At 45.8% G+C, this 21,719-nt stretch overlaps 1 protein-coding gene and 1 pseudogene across 1 annotated transcript in view; both read left to right on the forward strand.

Annotated features, from left to right (window-relative positions):
• Positions 1-648: 648 nt before the first annotated feature.
• Positions 649-2,252, forward strand: LOC114708975 (annotated as a pseudogene).
• Positions 2,253-5,260: 3,008 nt separating this feature from the next.
• Positions 5,261-21,719, forward strand: part of Cyfip1 (cytoplasmic FMR1 interacting protein 1) — a 94,364-nt gene continuing 77,905 nt past the window's right edge. Inside the window, 1 exon segment of the mRNA XM_028892598.2 lies at positions 5,261-5,338. The gene's annotated coding sequence lies outside the window, so the exon portion shown is untranslated.

Genomic DNA, 21,719 nt, shown 5'->3' on the forward strand with positions numbered 1-21,719 from the left:
CTGACAGAGTAGCTAGTGCTCTTAACCACTGAGCCATCCCTTCAGCCCCTGGGTTCCAACTTTCTATGTAACTGAGGATGACCTTGAACTTCTGATCCTCCTACCTCCACTACCAAGTGATAGAATTACAGGCATGTGCCACCATAACTGGTTTATTTGCAATGTTTTTTAAATACTATTTATTTAATGTGCATTGGTGTTTTGCCTGTACATACATCTGTGTGAGGGTGCCAGACCTATAGAACTGAAGTTACAGACAGTTGTGAGCTGTCATGTGAGCACTGGGAATTGAACCTGGGTCCTCTGGAATAGCATTGCAGTGAATGCCTTTAACCCCTGATCCATCTCTCCAGTCCTACTTGCAATATTTTTAAATAATCAGTTTATGGTCTATTGACTCACCTACAGTATAAACAAACCAACTAACTAAACAAAATGCTTTGGAAAGTAAGCTTGAGGTTCAGCCCTGGGCAGGGAAAGCAGCAATCTGTGATTTGAAAATGTTTGTGCTCAGGAAGCAGCCTGACCGTGAAAGCCCTTATTTTTTAGGAGCACGAGGGACCTCTAGGAATTTCCAGTCTCTGAATATTATAGATCACAGTAATTCACTAGTCAGGATTCATTTGCCAGTACCTGTGTCTTGTCGAGATGACTACCAGTCAGTCCTTATGGTCTTCAAAACATGCCCTGTGCCCCACCTTCATTGTTCTTAAGAACTGGTGTGACCACTAAGTGCATCCCAGTGCCCAGCATTAAGCAGGTCACCAAGTTTGAACCCTAGGATTGTAAAATCAAAGCACCAGGAGCCACAAGAGACACATACATCAATGCATCTCATTTTTTTGTGTGTGTGGTAAAAAGCCCATTTTTATTACTACTAGACAGAAAGAAGATGTTGCTGTGGCCTAAAGAGAAATCCTCTCAGCTACAGAACACTTCTCCATGACTCCTAAATCTCAAAGCAAACATGGCCCTGCCCTAGGAGGGTTGCCGTAAAGCCCAAATTTGCTCAGTCTAACCATGGTCTAGGTCAGGTTCCCCTATGACATGTTAGGATCAGAGACTGGACTGAAAGGAACAATGATGAAGAGATTTCAGCAATAGACCTATACACACATAGTAACTGAGCAGAGATAAGGAGCTTGTCTTTGTAATGACAGGGATGCCTAGAAATGTTGATTAAGCCTAGGGGGGAAAAAAGAAATAACACTGGCTAGTTTTATGTCAATTTGATACAAGCTAGAGTTATCTGAGAGGAGAGAATCTCAGTTAAGAAAATGTTTCCATAAGACCCGGCTGTAGGCAAGCCTATAGTACCTTTTCTGAACTAGTGATTTACAGGGGAGGGCCCAGCCCACCATGGAGAGGTAGTGTCATCCCTGGGATGACGTTTCTGGGTGCTAGAAGAAAGCAGGTTGAGCAAGCCATGGAGAGCAAGCCAGTAAGCAGCACCCTTCTATGGCCTCTGCACCAGCTCCTGCCTCCAGGTTCCTGCCCTGCTTGAGTTTCTGTCCTGACCTCCTTCAATGTTGAACAGTGCTGTGGAAGTGTAAGCTGGATAAACCCTTTCCTCTCCAAGTTGCTTTGGTCATGGTGTTTCATCACAGCAATAGTAACTAACCCTAACTAAGACAGAAATACACGTAGGAAACTGTATAGAGCACAGTGGAGAAAATGATCTCCATACAGCAGTACTGGAGTAAGCTTTCAAGATGGCACTCTTGGCTCTGTGTGGCACTCCTCCAATCCAATTCCCCTTAGCCATGCAAGAATGATATCAGACTACTGAAAAAGACAGTTCAGTTCTCTGAGAAGTGGTTCCATCCATTAGTAAAGCAGCAGGCTGGCTCACTTTAGTTGAATAAGCCCATTTAGCATAGGAAACTTTGAGTTTGGAGATGCATTACCATCTGTAGGCTCAGGAAATCTTGCAGTTGGCTCTCCTGACATGGACCCTCTACCAACATCTGCTCAAATTATCTGGACTGAGTTTGAACCAGTTAACTCACTCTCTGGCTTTGAGAGTGATCCTTAGTAATACAAAGACTCAGTATAGAGGAAGCCAGCCATCAATTCCTCATCTGTCTTTTACATTTCCTGAGCACATAGAACATCCACTCGCTTGGAGGGTTAGGAACAACCCACCTAGTACAGGCAACCATGTTGGCCTTAGAATATACAGCTCTGCTTTTACCAATGATGGTTCACCACTAGCTCACCTCCAGAATCAAGAAGAAAGCACAACTGTGTGATTTGTTTTGAGTGGCCACAACCTCTGTTGCTTGGAATGTGCCAGAAAGATCTATGAAAAGAGAATGCCATTTTATCTAGTTTGCAGACAATTGTTATTCAGGCAGTCCAAAGTCAACACACACACACACACACTATATATATATATATAATATTATATGTATATATTCATAAAGGCATAGGTGTAATGGTATCTCCAGTAAACATTCTAATGAACTCTTGACTATTATTAGACTTTATAGTGTGTATGGGATATATATAAATATATAATATTATATCAGATATAGTACACATTATTTATTATATATTATATCAGAATGTATATATATATATATATATATATTTAAAATCTGGGATCAGAATAACTTACAGGCTGTGGTCCAGCTAATCCAACAATGGCTGCCTATAAACAGAAGTTCCAAGAGTCTAGTAGTTGTTCAGTCCTTGAACCTGGATGTCTCGACTAGTCTTCTGTATATGCTGGAATCTGGAATAAGTAAGCCCTAATGCCAGTGAAGAAATGGACTTTCTACCAAAAGCAAGAGCAAGCAGGCAAAAAGAGCTTCCTCATTCCAGGTCCTTTATACAGACTGCCAGCAGGTGTGGTCCAGACTAAAGGTGGCTCTTCCCACTTCAAAAGATCTGGATTAAAGTTTCATCTTCCCACCTCTAAGATGAGAAGAGGGTCTTCCCCCACGCACTCACCCTCCCTCGTCTGTCATGTGGTGGTATGGGGGAGGGAAAGATGCCCTCCCCTGCATCCCTTGCTACCTGTGGCAGATGAGAGAATAGGCCCCAGGATCGTGAGAGTGGGAGAACTAGCCCTGACCCTCACCAGGTGCAGCACACAGGAGAGCGGATCCTGCAGTCCACCAGGGCACCACCCTAGAGCTAACCCTGTCGTCAGGAGCACAGGTGAGCCAGCCCTGAGGGTGTAAGCACAGGAAATCTGACCCCCACAACACACACCTCATGTGCCCCCTACAGCAATTGGCAGAGACAGCCCTGCACCTGGCCTGGGCAATACAGTGGAGTTGGCCCCGGGGTGTGAGTGTGAGTGAGCGTGAGTGTGAGTGAGCTGAGCTGGCCCGAGGGCCTGAGAGGAGAACAGGCTGCATTGGAGGGGCTGGCAAGGTAGTGATGGAGAGCATGCGAGGCAGGGGGTGGGGGGTGACAATAGGGGATGTGGGCTGTGAGTTGGCCCAGCCCAACATCCACCTCATCTATGAACTGTTAGAGCATGAGAAGGTGACAGACCTACAGATCCAAAACTGCAGGATCTCCGTGACACAGGACAACGGTGGAGGGGGAAAACCCCTGTGAGAACCCGTTGCCTCAGACCAGACTGATGACTCATGGTAATGAGCACATGTGAATGCAGATGAAAGGACCAGATGGTGAAATGTGTGTGTGTGACTCACCGGGCCACACCACAGCTTCCACAACCAGATTCTTTTTCTTCCTTTTCTTCTTTCTTGTTCTGCTTTGTTTTGCTTTGGTCGGTTGGTTGGTTTGGTTTTTGGTTTTTCTTTTCAATTTTGTTTCGCTTTGAGAGGACAGGTTGCAAGGGTGGAGGGTGGATGTGGGGGCGGAGGTGTGTGTGTGAGATGGCCGCGATTGGGATGCATGATGTGAAAACCACAAAGAATCAATAAAAGTTAATAAAAATCTAAAAAAAGATAACAGATTTAAAAAAGTTTAAATCACATATCACACACACAAAAAGAGAGAAAGGAAGGAAGGAAGGAAGAAAGAAAGGAAGAAAGAAAGGTGTCATCTCACTTCAAATGATTTAAGAAAAAACTCCTCACAGATATGCCCAGCCATTTGGGTTTTAGTTAATTCCAGATATAATCAAGTTGACAACCAAGAGTAGTTACCACACCCCCATAGGCTTATTGGAGTGCTTGCTTCCCAGTTGGTACAACTGTTCGGGAAGGATTAGGAGGTGTGGCTTTGTTGGAAAGAGTTGTGTCACTGGGGATAAGCTTTTGAGTTTCAAAAATCCAAGCCAGGCTCTCTCTCTCTCTCTCTCTCTCTCCTCCCTCCTCTCCTCCCTCCCCCCCCCCCTCCCTCCCTCTCTCTCTCTCTCTCTCTCTCTCTCTCTCTCTCTCTCTCTCTCTGCTGTCTGTCTCTCTCTTGTATTGATAAGATATAAGCTTCTGCTCCAGTGCCATACCTACCTGCCTGCTGCCGTGCTCCCCACTGTGATGGGCACGGACCAACTCTTTGAAACTGAAATCAAGCCCCCCAATAAACTTTTTCTGTAAGTTGCCATGGTCACGGTGTCTCTTTACAGCAATAGAAAAACAGCTAAGATAGTAACACCAACTCTAAGTGCCTCTCAACTGATGCAACTTGGGTCTGGAACCCTGACTAGGGGTGGTGAGGGAGTGAAGGACAGACATCCAGATATATGTACAGAGAAGCTGGGGCCAGGTGGACTGTGCACGCTGATGGAACCATACCTACTACTTCAGTGTCTGGGAACCTTTGCCGGCACCAGGCACTCACGCGGTGCACAGACCTACATACAAGCAAGCAAAACATTCATACACATAAAATAAACTGAACGAATCTTTCTTTAAAAAATGTATATTTAGTGAAATTTCCCATTCTGCCTCTTCATAAACTGCCTAGTCCTGGAATTCTTTTCCTCATTCGGCCTGAGTTCCAACAAATCATGGAAAACTCTTGAGGCTGGTGAGCCTGGCAGAATGGACCTGGGTCTCCAGATCCTCTCCCAGGCAGCAGATCAACCCACCCGCTCGATGGGTGGAGCCCACCACGCACATCCCGGCTTCCTTTGCTGCGGTGACCTGAGCGCCGGGCAGCAGGCGGGGCTCCGACGCGGGAGTCTCGGGCACCGACAGGACCGAAAGGGCCGACCCGGAGGAGCCTGACCCAAGGCGGCCAGCGGGAGGAGGGAGGAGCGCCGGGAGGAAGAGGCCGAGCCGCGGAGCACCGCCCCGGAGGAAGGGGAGGAGGCCGGGTGTTTCCTGGTGCATTCCCGACCCGCCCAAGTGACTCACTGGGGTAGGAGAGCTCCGCCGGCCCGCCCTGGACAACCGAAGGCGGCGCACACCAGGTAAGGGCGCTCGCCGGGCCGCGGGGTCCCGCTTCCCTCGCAGCCCGGTGGGGCGAGCCTGCAGGAGGCCTCGGCGTAGCCTCCGGGACCTCTCGGTCTCCCGGGATTTCCTCCCGGGCTCTGGAGTCTCGGGGTCACTGCACGCCGGCTCCCGAGCTCAGGACTCCCGGCCCAGCTCGGCGGCTCCAGGGCGCTCTCCCCGGAGTCACATTCCAGAATCCCCGGACCACGGGCTCCCCAGCGCTGATGGCCCATTCCCTCGGCGGTGCGCACCCTGCACTCTCGTGGCCCAGCTCCTGAGTCCCGAACCGCCGAACCCCCGAACCCCCGCCCCGACTCACCCCTAGATCCTTGGATCCGGGAGGATCCCAGATCTCGCGCTTCCGGCACGCGGCTCAGCTCCAAAGAGGAAGAGACAACGTTAGTGTTTGGTATTTTACTGTTGAAAAGTAAGGAGCAGACGGATAGTGTGAATGTTGCACTCAAGTGGGAAAACAAACCCGAGTCCACCATGGTTCTGCCCTCAGAGGAAAGGAAGGAGATTGTAGTCCAGGGCAATCGTTCTCAGATTCTTGGAGAGGGAGGCATTTGGGGCTTTGTTAAGGAAACTGGCTTGTTCAGGAGCAGTGGTGCGCCGCCGCACATTCATACCGAATTTTATACTTTAAGCCTAATGCGTCTGCTTAATTTATAACATTTTGTGAGTATGAGAAAAGGAAGAGATTTGCCGTTGGGGTTGGGGTGCGGGGTGAGGCGGAGGGAAGCGTCAAGGCGATCCGTGTGCTACATGGGACAGTACAAGGTTGTCTGCGAAGATTGCTTAGATGATTCTTGTTGGAAGCAGCAGTGATACTCAGTACTGCTGCAGGTTCTGTGAGATCACTGCTTGCCAACTCGGGGATTTCGCTCCCAGACTCTGGCCAAGTTCATTGGTTGGAAGTTGAAGTACACCAAACTGGTGGTATGCGTGGATATCCGCATTCTCCTGGCCCCGAGGATGCTAGTGATTCTTAATAAAAAGCCTGGAGCTACCGGCACAGAAAGAATTGATCCAGTTTTTTAAATAAATGTAAGCCACTGCGGGCATGCATTGTAAGAATTCAGGAGGGATGTTGTGGGATTCTCTGTGACCCTCTTCCCCTAACAGTATCCTCAGTAACATTGGCAAAATGGTGCAGTTGAAAAGTCCCTCTAAGAAAATACATTCACTAGGGATTTGTGTATTTGCGGAAGGGTGTATTTAAGTTTTTTTTTTTTAAGCATTGTATGTGTGTATATGTGGTATGTGTGCTCTTGTATGTGGATGCACAGGTGTGTGAATGTGTTTGCATGAGCTCAAGACTGATTTGGAGTTTTCCTTTATTGTTTTTGACCTTACTCTTTGATACAAGGCCTCTCTGCTGAACCCCGAGTTCACTGACTGAACTAGTCCTGCTAGCCAGCTTGCTCTGGAGATCCCTTGTCTTCATCTTCTAAGCCCTGGGACTCCAGGGAGGTGGCCATGCCCATTGGCATTTACATGATTCTGGATTTCTGAACTCCTGTACACACATTTGTGTGGCAGGTGGTGGTTATCTACTGAGCATCTCCCTGGCGCCTAAGTGGATTTTTAACATTACGTGTAGTAAAATTCATGCTTTAGAGTGTCCACTGCCGCTGTAATTAAGATGTAAAACTAGTTTCTGTCACCTCAGAAATTTCCTTATTATGTTCCTTGTAGTTAGCCTTTTTCTACCATCAACTATTGGCAACCAGTGATCTTTTCATAGTACTGTTTTGCTTTCTCCAGAAAGCCCTCTGGCAGTCTTTGAGCCTGCATTTGAGATGTTACTACACTATCAGTAAAAAGTATGGGGGTGAGTGGGGAGGGGGGTTGCTACAATTAAGGCCGGCCATGCCATGGTCGTTTTTTGTTTGTTTTTTGTTTTTCGAGACAGTGTTTCCCTGTGTAGTTTTGGAGCCTATCCTGGAACTCAATCTGTGGACCAGGCTGGCCTCGAACTCACTGAAATTCGACTGGCTCTGCCTCCCGAGTGTTGGGATTAAAGGCGTGCACCACCGCTGCCTGGCTCCCACCGTGGTCTTTTATCCACTGAACATCATTAAGTGAAAATGTATGATAACATATGTAATATTGCGTTACAAAAAACCCTACCCAAATATGTCTGTAAGAAGTCAAGTCGGTGCTTTGAAAAGTAAGAGCCTTGGGAAGGTGAGATCGCTTAATGAGTAGAAACACTTGCTGCACAAAGTGTGACTGCCTGAGTTACAACCCACCGGGGAAGGAGAGGAGGAAATCCTGAAAGTTGCCTTTAGCCATAAGGACATGGTGATTCACCCCCAACACACAGATAATAAACAAGTACGTCTTTAAAAGGAAAAACTGTAGTTCTGGATACAGTCTGGAAGAAAGACTAAAATGCTGCACTCTCGACCCCCCACCCTTCTCTCCCTTTATTTTATCTTTTTAAAAAGCTTTGTTTATATATTTGACTTGTGTGTAGTGGTTGCCTGCATGAGTTTGTGTGCACCACATTCATGCAGGAGCCTGTGGAGGCCAAAAGAGGGCGTTGGATCTCTTGGAACAGGAGTTACAAGCTATTCGGAGCTGCACTGTGGGTGCTGGGAACTGAACCCAGCGCCTTTTGAAGAGCTCTTAACTGAGGAACCATTTCACTGACTTTCTTTAGTGTGGATGTGTTATAATGTCAGTCTTCTGTTAGTGGTGTTGTTTTTCAGAGTTATTTACTTTATATGCATGGGTATTTTGCCAATATGAATGTCTGTGCATCACGTGTGCGCCTGGTGCCAGAAGAGGGGATTGAGTCCCTGGGACAGGAGTTACCATGGGGATGACTGCCTTTTGAGACGGTTTCATTATGTGATACAGACAGCCTTGAACTCATGGTCCTTCGACATTAGCCTTTTGTGTGTAGGGAAGGGAAGGGGGGTTAGGCTGGGTCTCATGAAGCCTAGGTGGGGCTTGAACTGATTCTCCTGCCTCCACCTGCTGAGTGCTGAGATTGCAGGTGTGTGCACCACTGCTGAACTACCTCAGCCTCTCGAGGCTGAGATTACAGAAAATAGCCTGAAATAGTAAAGGTGAGAAAATTTACAAGCTCCACCTCAATAACATTTTCAAATAGGATCGAGCTATAGATGTGCTGAAAGTGGCATTCCATTATGACTTTTAGGCTCTTTTGTGTAAATGGGACTTTTTATAACACAGATTGTATTTCATCTGTTACACATTTTCACTTAATTATGCTCAGCTGGTTAACGGTCTTGGCAATCCTTAAATGTTGCTGTAGATGAAGAGTCCAACCATTCGTTATATTGATTGTATAATACAGTCATGTGTTGCTGAACTGTAGTGATCTGTTCTAATATGTATCTACGCAATGCAGTCACGACATCGGAGTGTGTGTAATTACATGAATGAAAGTAGGTGTGGATATTAATTATATGATGCAGTGCTAGGAGTGCCATGGTCAGTGACTTTTCTTTGGTGTGGATGTAGTACAGTGTATTTGATCAGTCTTCTGTTAGTGATGTTGTTTTTAAAAGTTATTTATTTTATATGTATGGGTATTTTGTCAACACCACATGTGCACCTAGTGCCTAAAGACAGAATTGGATCCCCTGGGACAGGAGTTACCATGATTATGAGCTACCATGTGGATGCTGGGAATTGAAACTGGGTCCTCTGGAAGAGTAGTCAATGCTCTTGATCACTGAGACATCTCTCCAGCTCCTGATACTGTGATTTTGTCGTTGTTTGTTTGTTTGTTTTTTCCAAACAGAGTTTTTCTGTGTAGCTTTGGATGTCCTGGAACTTACTCTGTAGACCAGGCTGGCCTCAAACTCATAGAGATCTGCCTGCCTCTGCCTTCCGAGTGCTGGGATTAAAAGTGTGTACCACCACCGGGTCTGACATTGTGTTTTAACGTTTATCTCCACTCCAGTTGACACTTGTGTCTATATTCTTGTGTACATGCTCACATTTATCATTCTGAAGGTGTCTTAGTCATTGTTGCATTGCTGTGAAGAGACACCATGACAAAGACAACTCTTAGGAAGCATGTAATTGGGGGCTTGCTTACAGTTTCGTAGGTTTAGTCCATTATTATCAAGACAGGAGCATGGCACTGGAGCGTAGCTGAGAGCTGCATCCTGATCCCCAGGCAGAGAGAGAGAGAAACTGGGTCTGGCATGGGCTTCTGAAATTTCAAAGCCCAACCCCAGTTATGCATTTCCTCCAAGGAGGCTACACCTCCTAATCCTTCTAATCCAGTGATTCTTAACCTCTGGGTCTCTACCCCTTTCGGGTTTGAATGACCCTTTTATAGGGGTTGCCTAAGACCATCAGAAATATCAGGTATTTACATTATGATTCATAACAGTAATAAAATTCCAGTTATGAAGTAGCAATGAAAATAATCCTATGGTTGGGGGTCACCACAACATGAGGAGCTGTGTTATAGGGTCTCAGTATTAGGAAGGTAGGAAGGTTGAGAACCACTGTTCTAATCCTCAAATGGTACCACTCCCAGATGACAGAGCATTCAAATAGATGAGGGGGGGGGCATTCTTTTATTTTTTTATTTTTTTATTTTATTTTATTTTATTTTATTTTACAATACCATTCAGTTCTACATATCAGCCACGGGTTCTCCTATTCTCCCCCCTCCCACCCCCTCTCCTTACTCCCAGCCCACCCCCCATTCCCACCTCCTCCAGGGCAAATCCTCCCCCGAGGACTGCGATCAACCTGGTAGACTCAGTCCAGGCAGGTCCAGTCCCCTCCTCCCAGACTGAGCTAAGCGTTCCTGCATAAGCTCCAGGTTTCAAACAGCCAACTCATGCAATGAGCACAGGACCTGGTCCCACTGCCTAGTTGCCTCCCAAACAGATCAAGCCAATCAACTGTCTCACCTCTTCAGAGGGCCTGATCCAGCTGTGGGGCGGGGGGGGGGGGGGTCATTCTTAATCAAACCACCACAGGAAGGAAATTATTTTGCTCACTTTCTTACTACTTCCTACGTTTGGGGCATTATTGCTTTTCCTGTAAAGGTGCAGATCATGAATAGTTACGGATCGTGTTTATATGCTGTAGCATCAGAGCAGCATGGACAGTGAGGGGGTGTGGCTGACTGCCAGTAAAATTATTTACATAAAAAGACAGCGCCCCGTAGTTTGCTGACTTCTCAGTAGTTCACATATTAAATATTCTCACAGTCCCCCAAAATAGATGCAGTTACTATTTACACTTCATGGATGAAGAGCTGACGGATGAAGTAGGTGTCCTGAGATTACAGGAAAAGCCAGGCTTTGAACTTAGCCATCAGATTCTTAAGCTTGCAAGTCTAAAAATTAGAAAGACGGCACAAAATATCGTCCTCTAGTGGTAGTCTCTCAGGCATCTGTGGAATCAGTGTCACAGCACGGTGCCTCCCTGACTTTCCAGCGGTCCTCTCTGTCCCTCCCATTGGGTGTCTAAGTCATGGTTTTTGATCTGGTTCACTTAGCAACTGCTAGAGAAGTGAATTAGGGGTCTGTTCTTCTAGAATATATATTCCTTAGTAAAAGAGGATTTATTGTATTTGCTTCCACATTAGGAGCCAGATAGTTCAGTAGTCACTGTCTGCATGCTATTTTTTTATCATGTTGTTTTACATCCTGAAACTTTGGTGAATTCTTTTTTTTTTTTTTAATTTATTTATTATGTATACAGTGTTCTGTCTGCATGTATGCCTGCAGACCAGAAGAGGTGCCAGGTCTTGTTACAGATGGTTGTGAGCCACCATGTGGTTGCTGGGAATTGAACTCAGGACCTCTGGAATAGCAGCCAGATGCTCTTAACCGCTGAGCCATCTCTCTAGCCCTTGAATTCTTTTAATAACTCTTAACAGTGTTTTTTTTATGCAACTAGGGATTTTCTCCTTGTCATCTGCATGTGTTGACAGTGTTGTTAGGTACCTGTGCTGTGGGATAATGCTTTTGTACACTGGTTTAATAAAATGCTGATTGGCCAGTAGCCAGGCAGGAAGTATAGGTGGGATAAGCAGACAAGGAGAATTCTGGGAAGAGGAAGGCTGAGTGAGGTGATGCCAGCCCGCCATTCAGGGAGCAGCATGTAATGGCACAGAGGTAAAGCCACGGAAAATATGGCGACATATAGATTAACAGAAATGGGCTAGTCAGTCGTAAGCCTGAGCTAATGGCCGAGCAGTTATAATTAATATTAAGCCTCTGTGTGATTATTTTATAAAAAGGACTGTGGGTGAGAGATTTGTCCTGACTGCCAGCCGGCCAGAGACACTGGAAAACTTAAGCTATATACCTGTATGTTAATAATTGTGGTGGCCTCAAACATGCCGTCATCCTCTTGCCTTGGCCTTCTGAATGATGGGATGACCAGCAAGTGCCACCATGTGTGGCTGTTCCTTTCAGTAATTATTTTATGTCTTCAAGTCCCTTTTTCTGTATATCAAGATAGTAGCCACCTCCATTTTTTTTGGGGGGGGTTTGCTTTGCTTGTTGTGTCTTTGCTATTTTTGTGACAGGGTCTCTGTAATGTAATCTTGGCAGACCTAGCACTTGCTGTGCCGACCAGGCTGGTCTTGAATTCTAGGGGTCCACCCACTTCTGCCTCCTGAGTCCTAGGGTTAAATGCTCATGCCACCATGCCTGTTTGGGGTGTCCTTTTCCATTCTTTTGTTTCATTTCCTTTGTGTCTTTACATTTAAAATGTTCTTCTCATGGACAGTAAATAGTTGGTGAGTGTGGATTTCGTTTTGTTTTTTAACCATTGTGTACATCTCTGCCTTTCAATTTGAGCATCTTGTCCATTTACATTTAATGCAAATTAGGTACATTCTATGATTCGTTTCAGCTGTTTTACTATTTGTTCTTTTGATCAGGAGAAATGGTTACAAGGAGCCTTGTAACACAGGTGTTGGCCTGGTTGCAGATTACCTAATATAAGGTTTCCAGAACACTTCAAACACAGCATTTGTATTTGTGAAATTTAAAAAAAAAAAATTTTTTTAAAGGCTTCTTTGTATGTGGTCCCAAAGAAACCAAAATGTGCTCTGCATCTGGGCGGGTGGCAGGGGTCAGTGGTAGTGAGCCTGGCAGAAACTCATTGTTCATCTCCCTAGTAGCTCCACAGCCAACTTTATTATGATTGCTTCTCCACGCCTGGCTGTGCAGGCAGAAATGGTGGATATTGAACTTGAGTTTCCAGTGTCTGTGATTTGTATTCACATCTCAGGTATTCTCCTGGCCAAACTTGTCAAACTCTGTACTTTGCATTTCCCAAGCTCATGGAGGGATTTTGTTCCACAGAGAAGAAAAACCGAGAGTCAGAAAGCAGTGAGTTCCATTTCTAAATGTGATTGCTTGTGAGACCTTATTCTGAGTAGGACACTTGGATATTCAGTACCAGAGTTAAGAGATGGAGGCATGCTTAATTGCCCTTGTAGCCATGTATAGGATTTTGGTGATATCAGAAGTTATTATCATTAAAAACTTACTAAGGGATTTAAATGACATCACAGTGAGGTTCCCAGTGTGCACCTGATATGATTATAATTGATTGGTAAAACTCCAGATTACAGAGATGTAGGGAGTTAGGATATCTGCACTGTGAATAAAGTTAATCGTCTTTTTTTGGGTGAGATTCTCAGAAAATATCCAGGACAGGAGTGACGTTCTATTGTGCTGGTTAGTGTGCCAACTTGACACACCTAGAATCACTTGAGAAGGGAGTCTCGGTGAGAGGTTGTCTGGGTCAAGCTGTGGACACGTCTGTGGAGGACTGTCGTGGTTGTTAATTGATATGGGAAGACTTAGCCTATTGTGGGTGGCACCATTCCCTAGGCAAGGGATCCTGCATAGTATAAAGACAGACAGCTGGCTGAGAGCAAGCAGGCAAGGGTCTGTGCATTTCTTCTGTCTCTGCTCTTGACCGTGGACATGATGCTTTCAGTTCTTGATTTGATTTCCCAGAAACAACAGTTGACTGTTGGCTGGAATTAGAAGCCAATGGGACCTTTCTTCCCTAAGTTTCTTTTTTGCCAGGTTATCTGTCCTAGCAACAGAAATGAATCTAGAACACCTGCCCAGGGTCATATACATTCAGGACTTAAGCCTGGCTCATTGCTATTTTAGCATTCTATCAATACAGGAAGTAGTGTTTCTATTTCAGTAACTTTCATAGCAAATGATGTTCATTGTGTGGGAAATCTTGAACTTTAGCTGGTGACTCTGGAGTGAGGGCTCCCTTCCTGTGTACCTGTGATTGAACCTCCCTTTCTGTCCAGGGCTTTACATGCTGCTCCTGCACCACTAAACTACACCTCAGCCTGGAGCTCTTCTATTTGAAAGCTTTTTTTATTTATTTATTTATTTTTTTTTGTTTGTTTGTTTGTTACCGGCAACAAATCATGAACTAGACTCTACAAAAGCAGGGAGCTGTAAAGTCATGTCTCCCCTTGGCTCACTGGGGGTCAACTACCTTCAGAGATTGTTGACTGTGAGCACATCTGTACACAGGAATCTCAGAGGCTGTCCTACACACCAGACTCAGAAGGATTCTGTCTTGTTTGCTTTGATCACAGGAGTAGAGGGTGTTTGAGCCAGGGTTCTCCAGAAAAATAGAACAAATAGGATATACACGGATATGTGTGTGGATGGGTGGGGGGCAGCCAGAAACAGTGAGATCTAGCTTCTGGAGTTGCTTCACATACCTGCAGAGACTAGCAAGTCCAAATTCTGCAGAGCAGGCCAATAGGGAAGAGTTGATACTGCAGTCTGAGACCAGAGACCATTTGGAAGCAAAATCCCCTCTTTTTTAGGGGGCAGGTGTCAGTGTTCTTTTCTCTTAAGACCTTTAAGTCATTGGATGAAACCTATGTAAATTAGGGTAGTCTGCTTTACTGACCTTAATATTTATCTTACTTAAAAGTATCATCATAGCTACGTCCAGACTAGAATTTGACTTTGTGAACTTCCTAGATAGTTGTTGCAGGGGTAATCCTCGGTATTTTAATAACGTGTGTTTTAGAGAACTGCCACCTCCTACAGAGATCGGGTCAGTGTTCCTTTTTTTGTGGGAGTATGCTGAGTCGCTGGTCTTCGGGAATCTAGCTGAGAAGAAAGGACACTAATAAGGTCCGTTCCCCAGAAACAGGAGCCATGCACACAAGCTGTGAGAAGTTGCAAACCCCCACTTCCCGTCCCACTTCTCTGGCTGTACCGTCCTCCCTGGTCACCCTCTCTTCCCCTTTCCTAGCTCTTGTGTTCTGTTGCTCTCAGCAGCCCCTCCTTCACTTTTTTGTTTTAGGGTTTCTCTGTAGAGCCCTGACTGTCCTGGAACTCACTCTGTAGACCAGGCTGGCCTCAGACTCACAGATCTGCCTGTCCCTGCCTCCTGAGTGACGGCATTAAAAGGTGCACCGCCACACCCGACTCCCCTTAACTTCTTTTGTCCTGTCTCATGGGCCCCTTTCTAGTCTTCTGGGTTCTCCCACACTTATTCTCATTTAAACACACGTACAACCTTTAGAAGCTAGGATATCTGTATGGGAGAGATCGTGTTGGGTTCGTGCTTCTGAGTCTGGGTTACCTAACTTACTATAAGGCTTTGCAATTGCTCACAGCAGCCTGGACGAGATCAAGCCAGTCAGCATTCTCACTTAGAGTGAGAGGGGTTCATAAGCCCCCACTCCTAACTGAGGAGCTATGGACAGGTGGTGGCTTCTAGGGGGAAAGTCATTTTGCTTTAAGGGCGTGGCTCCTGGTATGTGGCCCATGCTGCAGTAGATGGCCCCACACTCAGGAGTGTGGGGCAGCTCAAGTTGGAGTCAGTGGGTTGTTAAAACAAAGCAAAACAAGAAAGGAGGGGCAAGAAGGTGAGAGTGGAAATTGGGGAGAGGACTGGAGGTGAGTGTAATAAAAAACACATTGTATGAAATTCTCAAAGAACAAGAAAGGAATTTGCAGCTCCATTTTCCTGCAAATTTTACAATATTTATTTTTCTTTATGACTGAATAAAATGCCATTGGGTATCTCTACCACATTTTTATTATGTTTTACCTTGTAAATGGATGACATCTGGGTTAACTCCATGCCCTGGCTAGTGTGAAGAGTTGCAATAAACGTGGATGTGCAAGAATCTCTTGTAGGATATAGAGGTACTGGCTACTCCCACCAGCTGTAAGTAAGGGGTCTTTCCCCACATCCTCAGTGGCATTTGTTATCATATTTTCAAGTTTATCTTTAATTCTGGTGTGTGCACCTGAGTGTAGGTGCCTACAGAGGCCAGAAGAGTGTGCTGGATCCCCTGGAGCTAGAGTTATAGGTGGTTGTGGTTTGGCTGACACAGGTGTTGGGAACTGAACTGGGGTTTTGTGCAGGAGCTCAGTGCTCTTATCCAGAGTCATCTCGGGAACCCTCTTTTTTTTTTTCCTTGATGGTAGCCATTCTGACTGGAATGAGATGGCATTTCAAAGTAGCTTTAGTTTGCATTTTTCTGATGGCTAAAGATACTAAATTCTTTTAAAAATATTTGTTGATCATTTGTACTTTTTTGAGAACTGTCTTCATTTTATTCATCCATTTATTAACAGGCAGGATCTTTGTGTGGGTGTTTAATTTTAACAGTTGTGCTAGTTTTTGATCACTTGACCATCAAGCTTGAACATATGGAAAGAGGGAATCTTGGTTGAGGAATTGCCTCCATTCTTGGCCATGGGCATTTCTTTGATTGTTCACTCATGAGGAAGGCCCAGTCCACTGAGGGGCCATCTCTGGGCATTCCCGGCTATATAAGAAAACAGGCTGAGTAAGCCACAGAGAGCAAGCCAGTGAGCAGAATTACCTTTTGGTCTCTGCTTCAGTTCCTGTCTCCAGATTTCTGCCTTGCTTGAGTCCTGCCTTGACCTCTACCAGTGACTGATCAGTACCTGGAAGTGTGAGCTTATATAAACCTTCTCCTCCCCAAGTCGTTTTTAGTCATGGTGTTTATCACAGCAATAGAAAGCACCGATAAGACAACATATATATTCTAGATAATAATGACATGTAGCTATCAAAGACTTTCACCCACCCATTCTGTAGGTTGTCTGTTCATGCTTATTTCTTTTGTGCAAAATGCTTTTAATTTGTTATAAAACCACTTGTTAATTCTTACAGCTGTACTTTGATGCTGAAGCATTTTCCCTGATGTCTGTACGTAGTTCTGTTTTTATTTTGTTGTCTGTCCATCCTCCGTCCCCGCCCCAGACAGGGTTTCTCTGTCTGTTTACCCTGGCTGGCCTGGAACTTTGTAGACCAGGCTGGCTTTGAACTCACAGAGCTCCTCTTGCCTCTTCCTCTCAAGTGCTAGGATTAAAGGCATGTGCCACCATGCCTGGCTCACAATTCTAGTTTGAAATTAAGACCCTTGATTGAGTTTGAATTGCTTTTTGTACAGAGTGACGATAAGGACCTGATTTTCTTCTGCTGCAGGTGACTGTCCAGTTTTGCCAGCATCATTTATAGAAAAGCTGCCTAAAAAAATTCTCATCATCAATTTATTGAACTTTATGTAGACCCAAATGTTACTTTTAAGTTAATTCTCTGGGATTACTCATTGCCTTAACACTGTCTCACATAAGGGATTTTTTTTTTTTTTCTTCTGGTAGTGATATCAGCAGTTTGTTGAGCCCTGTATTATTAGAAACCACTTCCTTCCCAGGACTGGGGCTGGCACTCCTTGGTAAATTTAGAAATGAAAGAGGAAACTCGAGTGAAAGGCTGAAAAGTTTGGCATGGTAAAACTTTAAACCTTGCAGTAGCTCCTCACTTCAGTCTCCAGACACTCCCCCCTCCCCAAGGAAACGAAAGAAAAGTTAGGTTTCTAAAAAGTAAGTAAAAATGGAAAGGCAAATAGCTTGCCCTGGAAACAGGTTTGCACCAGTCCTGCCAAAGTTAGTGCTATTAGTCCGGTGAATGACTTCATGAGTGGGTGAAGAGGATTCAAAGCAGAGCAGCAGCCAGACCATGCCAGCCAGTCCTTAAAAAAGGGGGGCAAGCAAAAACTGGCTGCTGTATGGGAATGTGCTCCGTCATAGCGTACGAGAAATGCAAATTAAAGAGCAGTCATTGATAAAACTAAATAGAGGATTTTGGCTGCTTTTTCGACAAGGTGGTTTTAATTCCTTGTATAAATACCAAGTAGTGGAATTGATGAATCTTATGGTAGACCTATTTTTAATTTCTTGAGGAACTTCCATACTTTTCCATAGTGACTGTACCAGCTCACCACCATCTAAGGAGTCTCATGTCGATATCCTCACCAGCGTTTTTCTTTTTAATAGTGATCATTACCATTGGGAAGAGGGGATTCCCTCATTGTGGTTTCGATTTATATTTCTTTGGTGATTAGTAGTGTTATTAACTTCTTTTGAGAAATTGCCCATATGTCTTTTGTCTAAATGTCCTGTGTCCATTTAAATATGGGATTATTTGCTCTTCTGTTGTTAAATTGCTTGAGTATCTAATATTCTATATTAACCGCTTGTCAGGCACATAGTTTGCAGTGTTTTCTTTCATTAGATACTGTTCCTTTCACTAAAGCGTAGGTGTGACAGTGTTCTATGTCTATCTTGCCTGTTGGCCCATGTGAAAGTACACCTGGCCTGGATTCACCTTCCGCTTTAAAGGTAGTCATGTGACGTAAGAATCCTTCCTGTGCTGTGTCAAAAGAGACCTGAGAATACAGGACACAGCTGAGGTTTCCCCATGGGTGTTCTCTTTCTTAGGTGTTCTCCATGGGAATGGTGAGGATTTACATGAAATTTGTGAAGGAAGTGTTCTCTGCTTTTATCCTGATAGATGGCTAGATACCTGGATACAGTTATGGTGAAGGCCAGTAGGGAACCAGCTGGGTGATTAGGATTATGATTCACCTCAAAACCAACAACATCAAGACCCTCTTCCTCTGGGTCCCTTCCTTCCGGCTCATTGTTGAGGGTAGAGGTACACTGTGGCAGTTGTTGGTGTCTCTGGTGTCTCTGGTGACCCTTGTGAGCTTCCATTGACACCTAAGGATAAAGGCCTCTGTGCTCTGTGAGGTCTGTGGCATTCTCAGTGCCTATGAGATGAAGACACTGAGGCTGGTGGACATTTTCAACCCAAACAGTGTGAGGGCAAGGAACTTTGGTAGATATTTGGGAATAGGGTGTGGAATAGGTAGGGGTGCCAGGGCCTGTTACTGGACCACAGACAGGTTATTGATGACCTCAGGGAACCCTGGGTGGAAGCTGGCCCAGGACCATGGAGGGCTGAAGCTCCTTGTAGCCATGCCTACAGAAAAGAGGCTGGCTGAGGATGTGAAAGGCTGGACTGTCTAATAAGACTATGTGTGCCCTTTCTGGGTAAGAGGAAGGACAAGACAGAAAGGTCGTATACGGGTGGTGTCATTGCCCGAGGAAGATGAATTTTTTTCATTTGCTTTCGAGTACTGTGATAAACACCATAACCAAAAGCAACTGGGGGGGGGAGGGGTTTATTTGACTTTCATTTCCTATCACAGTCTGTCATTGGGGGCAATCAGTGCAAGAACTCACGGTAGGAATATGGAGGCAGGAACTGAAGCAAAGGCCAGAAAGGAATGCTATTTACAGCTTGCGCCCCATGGCTTGCTCAGGCTACTTTCTTTTATTTTAGTTTTGATACAGACATAGTCCTGGCTGTCCTGGAATTCACTCTGTAGTCTAGGCTAGCCTTGAACTCACAGAGATCCACTTGCTTTTTTATACCCAGGAGTGATACCACAATCAATGGGATGGACCCTTTAGCATCAGTCAGTAATTCAGAAAATGCCCAACAGATTTGCCTACAGGCTGTCGGAGGCATCGTCTCAATTAAGCTTCCTCTTTCCAGATGACTCTAGCTTGTGTCAAGTTGACAGAAAGTTAACCAGGACATGAGTCAAGTAGTGGTTGCTTGCTTTGTAGCAAGATCTGTATAGTTTTGCTTGCTGCTCTGGGGGAACTGTGAGGGTAGCGAGGGAGACGTGGGGACTGGGGAGTATTGATAGTAGGTAGGACGGAATCCTTAGCTGTGTACTCCAGGAGCTTGCATTGCAGGTACACAGCCGGTTGGTGGCAGGCAACAGGCAGTTGTTTTTTTTTTTTTTTTTTTTTGAGTAGCAGAAAACTGGAGAAGACATGCCTTGTAGCCGTAGTGATGAGCACTGGGGGTACTTTGTTATGCTCTCAGGGCGGCGCCTGGTGGTGAGTGTATGCCTGCTCTTCTGAGTTGAGCAGCTCCAACTGTAGCTGCGTCTGAGCATGCGCACTCAGGCTGACACAGGCTGTTTCCCGAGTCAAGGTTATGGAGATGGTCCATGGGTGAAAGGGAGCCCTGGGAACCCATGCTGGTGCTGGAGTTGCTCACTGGGTGGCTGTAGCAGGCTACTTGATGCCCCGAGGCTCAGCTTCTGCTTTTTGTAAATGGAGACTACGCCGCAGTCTATTCTGGACCCCGACAGCGCCCTGTCTGGTGTGACTGCCCTCCCAAACACCAGGGACTACCGCAGGAGGAACGGTTCTAGTGTTAGAATAAAATGAGTTGGATGTGTTTTCCTCTTTTCTCTCTTCAGTATGCTGTGTTCCGTGAAGGAGTGCCGCAGTCACTAGGAAACATCCTGTAGTTAGTAATTCATGCTCTCTGGATCCCACACTGAGGAGGAAGCCTGGACCCCCACAGGAAGACTTGCCAATCATCTAAGCATCTGCCAAATGGGTCAGCCCCTGGAGTTTTGCTGGTGTTTTCTTTCTGAGATCGACTGGGAGCATTGTGAACTGCAGGGACATAGCTTTAAAACCCTGGCCTGGTAGGACAAAAGCATACATACCACTGGGGGAGCCAGAGAAGACCCTGTTTGCTGCATGAGGGATTAACTCTGTCCTATGGAATACTGCTGTCCCCTCCCCTGCTTTGCCTTTTCGAGACAGGTTCTCGGTGTAGCCCTGGCTGTCCTAGAACTCACTCTGTAGACCAGGCTGGCCTTGAACTCATGGAGATCCACCTGCCTCTACCTCCTGAGCGCTGGGATTAAAGGTGTGAGCACCACTGCCTGGCTTTTTCCTTTTATTTTTTTCTTTTCTCTCTCTCTCTCTTTTCTTTTATAGCTTTTATTGACTCTTTGTGGATTTCACATCATACATTCTGATCCAGCTTTTTTCCCTGTCCCCTTGCGTCTGTCTGCCCTATGCCCTCTGCCCTCGTGACCTCCCCCAAGACAAAACCAAGTTTAAAAGAAAAACCCGAAATCAAACCAAATGACGGGGGAAAAAAAAGGATTTTGTCGTGGAAGCTCTAGTGCGTTGAGTCACACAGTTTACCCTTTAGTCCATTCATCTTTACTTGCAAGTGTCCATTGCCATGAATCTTTGGTCTGTCTCAAGGCCTCTGGTTTCTGCCACACCACCTATAGTAGGCTCTCACTGGGGCTCCTCCCAGACATCCCGGAGTTGTTCGGTGTTGTGGAGATCCTGCTGTTTTGAATCTGTAGGTTCATCCCCTTCACATGCATCCCAACAGTTCATAGATGGGGTGGATGTTGGGGTGAGCCAACTCGTAGCCCTGATTCTGGACCTGGGTGGTAGCTGGGCTGGTCAGCTCGGTAGCTTTCCCTCATCTTCATGACCCAGGCGAGCTCTCCAGCACTGCCTCGGCTAGCTCACCCAATGCAGCCTACAGCAAAGAGTGAGGCCAGTTCTCCTGCTCTGGGACCCTCAGCTCTGGGTTCCCCGCACTCATATTGTTTTGCCCGGGCAAGGTGCAAGGGCCTATCCTGATTGCTGTAGAGGCATAGGATTGGGGGAGGAGGTCAGCTCTCCTGCTTTCACACCCTCAGGGCTAGCTCACCTGGACCCTGACAACAGGTCAGCTCTAGTGTGCTGACCCGGTGGGATGCAAGGCCCACTTTCTTGTGTGCTGTAAGGGAGGACTAGTTCTCTCCCTCTCGTTATCCCGGGGCCAGCTTTCTCACCTACCACAAGTAGCTAGTTCGGAAGAGGGGGTATCTTTCTCTTTTCTTAACCAGTACTTTTTAAATGTAAATCCTTGGAATTAGTCCTAGCCTATAAAATAGACAAAGAGGGGCTCAGGAGATGGCTCAGTGGTTAAGAGTGCTTGCTGGGCAAGCCTGATGAGTTCCCTTGATCCATGTCAAAAGTCGGCTGTGGGGCAGGGTCGGGGGCTGTATGTAATCCAGTCATTCCTACTTGTGGATGGGCAACAAAATGGAGGTGGAGACAGGAAGATGAGCTGGAAACCTATGAGCCAGCCAATGCGGTGTTAGCAATGCGGAGCTAGAAATGG

The sequence above is a fragment of the Peromyscus leucopus genome, chromosome 1 (assembly GCF_004664715.2).
Source record: "Peromyscus leucopus breed LL Stock chromosome 1, UCI_PerLeu_2.1, whole genome shotgun sequence".
Classification (NCBI taxonomy): Eukaryota; Metazoa; Chordata; class Mammalia; order Rodentia; family Cricetidae; genus Peromyscus; species Peromyscus leucopus.